The sequence below is a fragment of the Lactuca sativa genome, chromosome 3 (assembly GCF_002870075.4).
Source record: "Lactuca sativa cultivar Salinas chromosome 3, Lsat_Salinas_v11, whole genome shotgun sequence".
Taxonomy (NCBI): domain Eukaryota; kingdom Viridiplantae; phylum Streptophyta; class Magnoliopsida; order Asterales; family Asteraceae; genus Lactuca; species Lactuca sativa.
Window position 1 is genome coordinate 76027832 of NC_056625.2, and position 8579 is coordinate 76036410.

Genomic DNA, 8579 nt, shown 5'->3' on the forward strand with positions numbered 1-8579 from the left:
TATATATTTTAATGTTTGAGATTTTGTGCTTATATTATGATATGCATAGGTACGTTTCTTGTGAGTTCTGTACTTGCTTTGGTGTTATTTGACTCGGGTGCGAGTTGGTCTTTTATATCGTTGGCTTTTAGTCATCACATTAGTATTAGTCGGGAGGCGTTGAGTTGACCTCTGAGAGTCTCCATCGCCGATGAGAGAGCAGTGTATGCTATAGAGGTGATTTGAGGGTGTGTACTCGAGATCTTCGGTGTAGAGTTTCCCATTGATTTGGTCCCGATTGCGATGGGGGACGTCTGTGTCATCGTAGGTATGGATTGGTTGAGCAGATTTGGAGCCGTTATCGATTGCGAGCGGCAGCTGGTGACTATACGAGACCCAACTCGGGGAGTTCTTACGGTGTACGGTGAGGGTACCCGTCCCAATTCAGCGTTTTGTTCGGCTACTAGAGCGAGACAGAGTCTACAACAGGGCTGTAGTGGTTTTGTAGCATATGTGATGGATATGTGAGTTGGTGTAGAGAGACCGAGTGTTGTTGAGGAGGTTCCGATAGTGCGGGAATTCCCGGATGTCTTTCTCGAGGAGTTACCGGGTGTGCCTCCCGAGAGGCAGGTTGAGTTCCACATTGATTTGATTCCGGGGGCAGCACCTATTGCCAAGGCGTCCTATCCCCTTGCACCTCCATAGATGCAGGAGTTATCCTCGCAGCTTCAGGAGCTGCTGGGGAAGGGGTTTATTCGGCCGAGCAGCTCGCAGTGGGGAGCACCGATCCTTTTGGTGAAGAAAAAGGATGGTTCGCACCGAATGTGCATAGATTATCGAGAGCTGAACAAGCTAACGGTCAAGAACCGTTATCCTTTGCCGACGATCGATGATTTGTTCGATCAGCTGCAGGGAGCATCTTGGTTTTCCAAGATTGATCTGAGATCTGGATATCATCAGATGAGGGTGTGCGAGGAGGATATCCAGAAGACCGCGTTCAAGACTCGTTATGGACATTACGAGTTCGTGGTGATGCCATTCGGGCTCACCAATGCGCCAGCAGCATTCATGGATCTCATGAACAGGGTATGCAGACCGATGCTGGATCGATCAGTGATTGTGTTCATTGACGACATTTTGGTGTATTCGAGATCCAGGGAGCAGCATGAGGAGCATTTGCGAGAAATCCTCAGTGTGTTGAGATCGGAGAGGCTTTATGCCAAATTCTCGAAGTGCGATTTTTAGTTGCGAGATGTGCAATTCCTTGGTCACCTTATTAACCAAAAGGGGATCTTGGTCGATCCGGCCAAGATCGAGGCGGTGTTGAGCTGGGAGGTGCCGAAATCTCCTTCCGAGATCAGGAGTTTTCTAGGGTTCATCAGGGATTTCTCCAAGATTGTTGTTCCTCTCACCAGGTTGACCCGGAAGGGTGTGGTGTTTAGCTGGGGCCCAGAGCAGCAGGCCTCATTTGAGACTCTTCGCCAGAGATTGTGCGAAGCCCTGGTGTTGGCTCTTCCAGAGGGAAATGGAGGACTTCGTGGTGTATTGTGACGCATTGATATCTGGGTTGGGCACGGTATTGATGCAGAGAGGGCATGTGAGCGCGTACGCATCAAGACAGATGAATCCCCACGAGGCAAGGTATCCCACCCACGATCTAGAGTTGGGGGCTGTGGTGTTCGCCCTCAAGATTTGGCGCCATTACCTATATGGGGTTCGGTGTACGATATACACGGACCACAAGAGTTTGAAGTATTTGATGGATCAGCCAAACCTGAACATGCGTCAGAGAAGATGGTTGGATGTAGTAAAAGATTATGATTGTGAGATCCTGTACCACCCGGGCAAGGCTAATGTGGTAGCCGACGCCCTGAGTCGTAGGGCATAGAGCGCCCCGATTCGGGATATTTGTATGAGATTGACGGTGATAACTCCGGTGTTGGACACCATCAGAGGGGCTCAGGCTGAGGCAGTAAGACCGGAGAACCGTAAGAGAGAGCGAGTTATTGGTCAGGTGTCAGAGTTCGTAACCGATAGCAGAGGGCTTATGACCTTCCAGGGTCGGATTTGGGTACCTTTTGTTGGAGGAACGCATACCATCTTGATGGAGGAGGCGCATAGATCGAGATTCTTGATCCATCCCGGGGCCACTAAGATGTTTCTGGATCTTAAGAGAGAGTATTGGTGGCACTGTATGAAGAGAGATGTGGCGTGGTTTGTTGAGAGGTGCCTAACCTGTCGTAGGGTTAAGGACGAACATCAGAGACCGCATGGTAAGTTGCAACCACTGTAAATCCCAGAGTGGAAATAGGAGCAGATATCCATGGATTTTATCACCAAATTGCCGAAAACAGCGAGGGGTGTCGATGCGATTTAGGTGATAGTAGACCGTTTGACAAAGAGCGCTCACTTTCTCGCCATTAGTGAGAGATCTTCTGCGGAGAAGTTAGCAGAGGTATATGTGAGAGAGGTGGTATCGCGGCATGGGGTGTCGATCTCGATTGTGTCAGATCGAGATGTGTGTTTCACTTCCAGATTTTGGAAGAAATTCCATGAGGAGTTGGGTACGAGGCTGCATTTTAGTACCGCATACCACCCACAGACTGACGGTCAGAGCGAGCGGACGATTCAGACGCTCGAGGACATGCTCCGAGCATGCGTGTTGGATTTTGGCGGAAGTTGGGACACGTATTTGCCCTTAGCGGAGTTCTCCTATAATAACAGCCATCATTCGAGCATTGGTATGCCGCCTTTTGAGCTGTTGTATGGGAGGAGGTGTCGGACTCCCATTTATTGGGGAGAGATAAGGCAACGAGTGATGGGTAGCATGGAGATTGTGCTTCAGACGACAAAGCAGATACAGCGGGTCAGGCAGAGATTGTTGACCGCTCAGAGCCGCCAGAAGAGTTATGTGGATAGGCGACGGACCGAGCATGAGTTCCAAGTCGGTGATTATGTTCTCCTGAAGGTATCTCCTTGGAAAGGAGTGATTCGATTCAGGAAGAGGGGCAAGCTAGGGCCCCGGTATATTGGGCCGTTCAGGGTAATTGCGAGGGTGGGCAGGGTAGCGTATCACCTGGAGCTACCTGCAGAGTTGGAGCGGATTCATAATACCTTCCACGTGTCTCAGTTGAGGAAGTGTATAGCCGACAAGTCGGCGGTAGTGCCATTAGAGGACATTCAGGTGGATGCAAGCCTGAACTATACGGAGAGACCAATTGCGATTGTGGATCGGAAGATCAAGGTTCTGAGAAACAAGGAGGTGCCTCTGGTACAGGTTCAGTGGCAACATCGGAAAGCATCCGAGTTGACTTGGGAGCCAGAGCGGGAGATGCATGAGCAACATCCGAAGCTATTTCAAGGATGAGACTTCGAGGGCGAAGTCTGATTCAAGTGGGGGAGAATTCTAACATCCAGAATTTCAGGTATTATATTTATTCGTTTTATTTCAAGTTTTGTGGAAGAACTCGGCGAGTTGGTGCGTAGACTCGCCGAGTAGAGACGCGATTTCTCACCCGGGTTAATGATCGGACTCGACGAGTCGCATTGGTGGACTCGGCGAGTCCGCGCTGTTTAATGAAACCCTAATTTCTCGGGTTTGGGACCTATTTATAGGGCCTTATGGCCGTCATTTGTGCTCACCAGTCCCCAGAGCGAAACCCTAGTGAACTTGAGCGATTTGAGTGAGAGAAGGAGCCATTGTTGACCTTGGAGGTGTTGTCTAGCAAGAAAAAGGAAGCTCTAGCCAAGAGGAAGAAAGGGACTTAATTTTCCTGAAGATCTGAGGTCCAAAACATCACATTTGAGGTACCATTTTCGAACCATTTTCTGTTGTGGTGATGTTCATGTTGATTTAGGGCTTATTGAACCCTTTTTATGTCTAGATCTAGTGCTCCCATGGTCCCTTAGCGAGTTAAGGTTCTGGATCTGGACCCATGGAGGTCCAGAGTGCCTCTTTGTCCAAGCTTTATATGAGTCTATGGAGGTTTTGGTCTGGGATTATTGTATTTGAAGTTAAAACACCATTTATGAGTCAATAGGTGTGATACGAGTGCCAAGGCATAAACTTTACGTGATAAATAAGCATGGAAAGACTGGATCTATGAGTTAGAGGAACAGACCTGACCTCAGGAGGTCGTTTGGGGTTGTGCATGGAATGCACTCGTCGAGTCCATGGGCAGACTCGACGAGTTGGAGTGAGTTGTTCCGTGTTTTCGAACCAGGGGTTGAGTAACCGAGTTGGGTGAGTGACTCAGTGAGTCGGAAGGGATTCAGAGGAATCGGGTCCCCGTAGAGACTCGGCGAATCCACGCCAGACTCGGCGAGTTGGGTTGACCGTTGACCATTGACTAGAGTTGACCGATGTTGACTTGGTAGAATTAGTCAACCATAGTTGGGATAGTGTTAATTAGAGATATACTTGTGTTATAGGAGGACGATAGCTCGATAGATCGAGCACTAGTGATTTCCGGGATTTACGAGTTACCGAGATACGCGAGGTGAGTCTTCTCACTATACTTTACCTTGAGTAGGTAATTGGAGTTATGAGATACAGTGTTGTATGCTTTATATGTGTTATGCGTTGCACTGTATTATTCTATGTGATTTATGCTGTGCATGCTACCGAGTTAGAACCGGAAAGTTCACAGAGATAGAGCCTGAGGGTTCACAGAGTTGGGTGCATGGACCCACAGAGTTATAGCCTCGAGTGGCTAATATGTGTTTGTTGAGTCGTATTATGTGTTGCGTCTATTGGGCTCGTTAGTTAGTCTAATATGTATCTCTAGTATGGGCCTGTCCATCCGTGAGTTTTGTAGGGTTTAGTATAAATAGATGCTTGCATGCTTCCTAGAAGAAAAGAACGATCAGTAACGTTTAGAGGTTTATTTGTTCAGCAAAGTTATGTTCTTGTTTTTGTAACCCTAAGTATCCTCTACAGCGGAAGTTCTTAGTCGAGCTCTGCTGAGGATTGAGTAATCTAATCATTCGACACATCTTGTGTTATTTACTGTTTTTGTATTCATCGCTTACCTATTACATAGATCTAATCGATCATCAAGTTAATTAATAACTTATCAAGTGGTATCAGAGCAGGAGGCTGTGTAATTCATACACATCTTTTCTGTGAAAGAGTTTGCGATTAAGGTTATTCCGCATTAACTAATATTTATTGAGCCGTCATTCCATAATTGACGTAACTCAGTATTTATTTGTTTTGCCCTAATATTATTCATTACAAGTCTGATCTTTCAAACAGGTTAAACGATCAAGCATGGACGAGTCACAATCAAATCCCATCAATATCTCAAACAGCATCGGATCAACGACGAAGATTCCTATTCTTTACACCCAGGATTATGAAGTCTGGGCACATCACTTCGAAGATTATGTCATTGGATCGGAAGACAATGGATACCTTATTTGGGAAGCAATAGTTTCTGGACCATTTGCTCATTCTGCAACGTCAAAAATCATTAAAACTCAGAAAGAGTACAATGATCTGTTAAAAGACGTAAAGGATGTTGCTCAAGACGAAAAGGAAAAGTTTCAGTGCAACATTAAAGCATTGAGACTGATTCGATTCGCTCTTCAATCTGATACGTTCAGGCTCGTGAGTTTATGCAGCACTGCTGAAGAGATTTGGGATAGGCTGCGAGAGTTATATTCCACCGATGAAGATCTGGAGCATTCCATTCAGACTTTACTCTTATCAGAGTTTGGCGAATTTAAGCAGAATCCCGATGAAACTGTTACTCAGACGTTCGATCGCTTCAATCATCTTCTGAGTAAGATGATCAAACATGATATAAAAAGGAAGCTGATTGAACAAAAGGTTACCTTTTTGAATGGTCTTAGATCTGAGTGGAGAGCAGTTGTGTCCACTGTTAAATCTCATGAGCAATTCAAATCTTATTCTTTGGCAAAGTTAGTAGGGATTCTGAAATCCCAAGAAAAGATAGTCTTACAAGAGAAAAGTGTGGTTTCAAGCTTGGGATCCTTGGCTCTTCTGTCCAAAAGCAAAAGTGTAGTAGAGGATGAAGATCTCAACTTAGAAGATTATGATCTTACATCTAAAGATTATGCAATGATGGTGTCAAATCCAAAGAGGTTCATTAAGAAAATATTCCCTACAAATAAGAATCAGAATTGGCAGGGAAGCTATAGTTCTGAAAAGGTAAGGGAGGAACCAAAGGCAGAAGAACCAAAGAAAGAGTCGAAAGCTGAAGGAGATTCTGGTGTGAACTGCTACTACTGTGGAGGAAAGAACCACTATGCCAAAGACTGTGTCTTGAAGAAAATAGCAGAGAAGGACGAGGAAAATGATGAAGAGGTTGTGTTGATGAAAAAGCTGGAAGATATCAAGAGAAAGAAAGCTACTGCTAAACCTTCAATGAATGCTTTAATTGTGCAGGGTTCGGCAACGGATGATGAGTTCGGTGGTGTGCAGGTCTGGTCAACCGACTCAGAGGATGATGAAGTCAGGAAGCCATCTCATGGAAAGGCGTATGTTGCTAGAGGTGAAGAAAGCAGTGGGAAGTGCTTGATGGTGACAGATGTATCTCAAATAAGGGGATACAATACAGACGGTGGGAATGAAGAAACGAAGGAGCGAGAGGACTTATGCTTCACAGCAAAACCTCTCAGCGTGAAATTCAATGAGCTTGATGAATTAATCAAGAAGGTACAATCTGTTTTTATTTCATATAAAGTCCCACAAAACTCATATGAAAAAGAATTGAAAAGCTTAAACTCAAGAATCTCAAATCTAGATAGCAGTTTAACTCAAACACGGGTCACCAATTCTAACCTAACTGACCAAATAAGCACGGTGTCATCAAAGAGTGAGGAACGGAGGATGTGGATAGAGCTGAAGGAGTCAGAGCTGATTAAATCCAAAGACGAAAACATTTATTTACAAAGAGACAATTTGAAACTTTTGAAACAAAGAAATGTGTTTTGTTTAATTGCTAAGCGTCTTTATTCTAACATCACTCAACTTCATTTGAACTGTGAAATAGGACAGAAAATTCATCGCATGATTTTGCCCTTCCTTGAATTCAAGGAGGATGAAATCGATGCTGAAGCATATAATTGCGAAAGTGTAGTTTCGTCTGATGATGTGAATCCAACCTACATGTATGGTCTAGACAAAATTGAATCTTTCATAAAATCCAAGGACCATAAGGACATGCTGAAAAACCTTTTGGATGAAAATGATAAACTAAAACTAAGGACCGAAACCATACAAAATTTTGACTCATTGAATGCCAACTTGAGCTCAGAAAATAAAATAGATGTTGAAAACGCGTCTGAGCTTAATGAGGATGATGATATGAGTGAAATTTCTGTAGAGGATGAAGTTGACTGTTCTGAGTTTATCAAGAGCGAACCCGAAAACCACAAAAATCTTATTTCTGAAAATTCTGTGGAGTTTACTCGTTTGTCCCAAAATAAGTCCCCGATTCTAGAAGAAAAGGTTGTTGTGGACCAAAAGGTGAGAACAACACTAAATCAGGTATATAAAGTCACAGGAGTAACCGAACATCAGACAGCCGAACTCACAGCCATTGTAAACGAAGATAATGCAGATGGTTGTGATGATTTTTTCTGGTCTGCTCCTATAGATAATGCAGACGAAACTGTTGGTCTGTCAGAACGGACTTCCTGGAAAACCAAAGGCAGATATGTGCCGGAGCCGCTAAACAAGCCTGATAACTTCGACGTGCCAAGTACTAGTGGTACAAAAGAAGTTCCTGTAGAAGAAGTCACTCCTTTGAGCGAAACATCATCAGTTCAAAGTGAACCGGCTGGCAAAAAGCAAAAGCAAAAAGCCAACATCCACCGACAGCCGAAGCAAGTAAAGGATCAGAAGCAGCAAAGGAATCTGAGATACAAAAAGAATCTCTCAGAACGAAAACAGTTTTGGCGAACTCAAAACGCTCATTTCTCTTATCATGACAAAAATTCCAAGTCTGAGAAAAGTATTATGAGGACGCAAGAAAGTAGTTACAACCGAAAGGACAGGTTCGGTTCTGAAAGGAATAACAACCGAAGGGAAAGGTTCAGTTCAGAGAACACCAGCTACCGAAAGCATAGGTTCGGTTCCGAGAGCAAAAGCAATCAAGGTTCAAGGTTCGGTCCCACTAATGACCAAAAACAAAAGGGGCAACTAGAACCTCAAGTCAAGAAAACTTCTTAGTCTAAATTCTCTCATTCTAATTCTTCTCAACCCCATTCTAAATCCAGTTCTGTTCAAACTCAAAATCCAAAATCTTCAATAGATTTGAAAGGAAAATCGAAGGTTTCCTCAGTCAAGAATGCTCAAAAGCATGCCAAGGCCTAAACGCATGAATCTGAATCCAAACCGACTGTAACAAATCCCAACAAAATTAAAGTTTTCACCATTAAGAAGAAAAATGAAACAACTTTAATAAAAAGAACATATCTTTTTGACATCTCTCTTGCTATTCCTGTTCCTGTGAAAGGCTCACGTGGACCCAAGAAACTTTGGGTTCCTAAATCTGCTTGATTTTTGCAGGTTATCAGTGACAAGGAGTTCGACGAAGAATGGTATATTGACAGTGGCTGCTCACGTCACA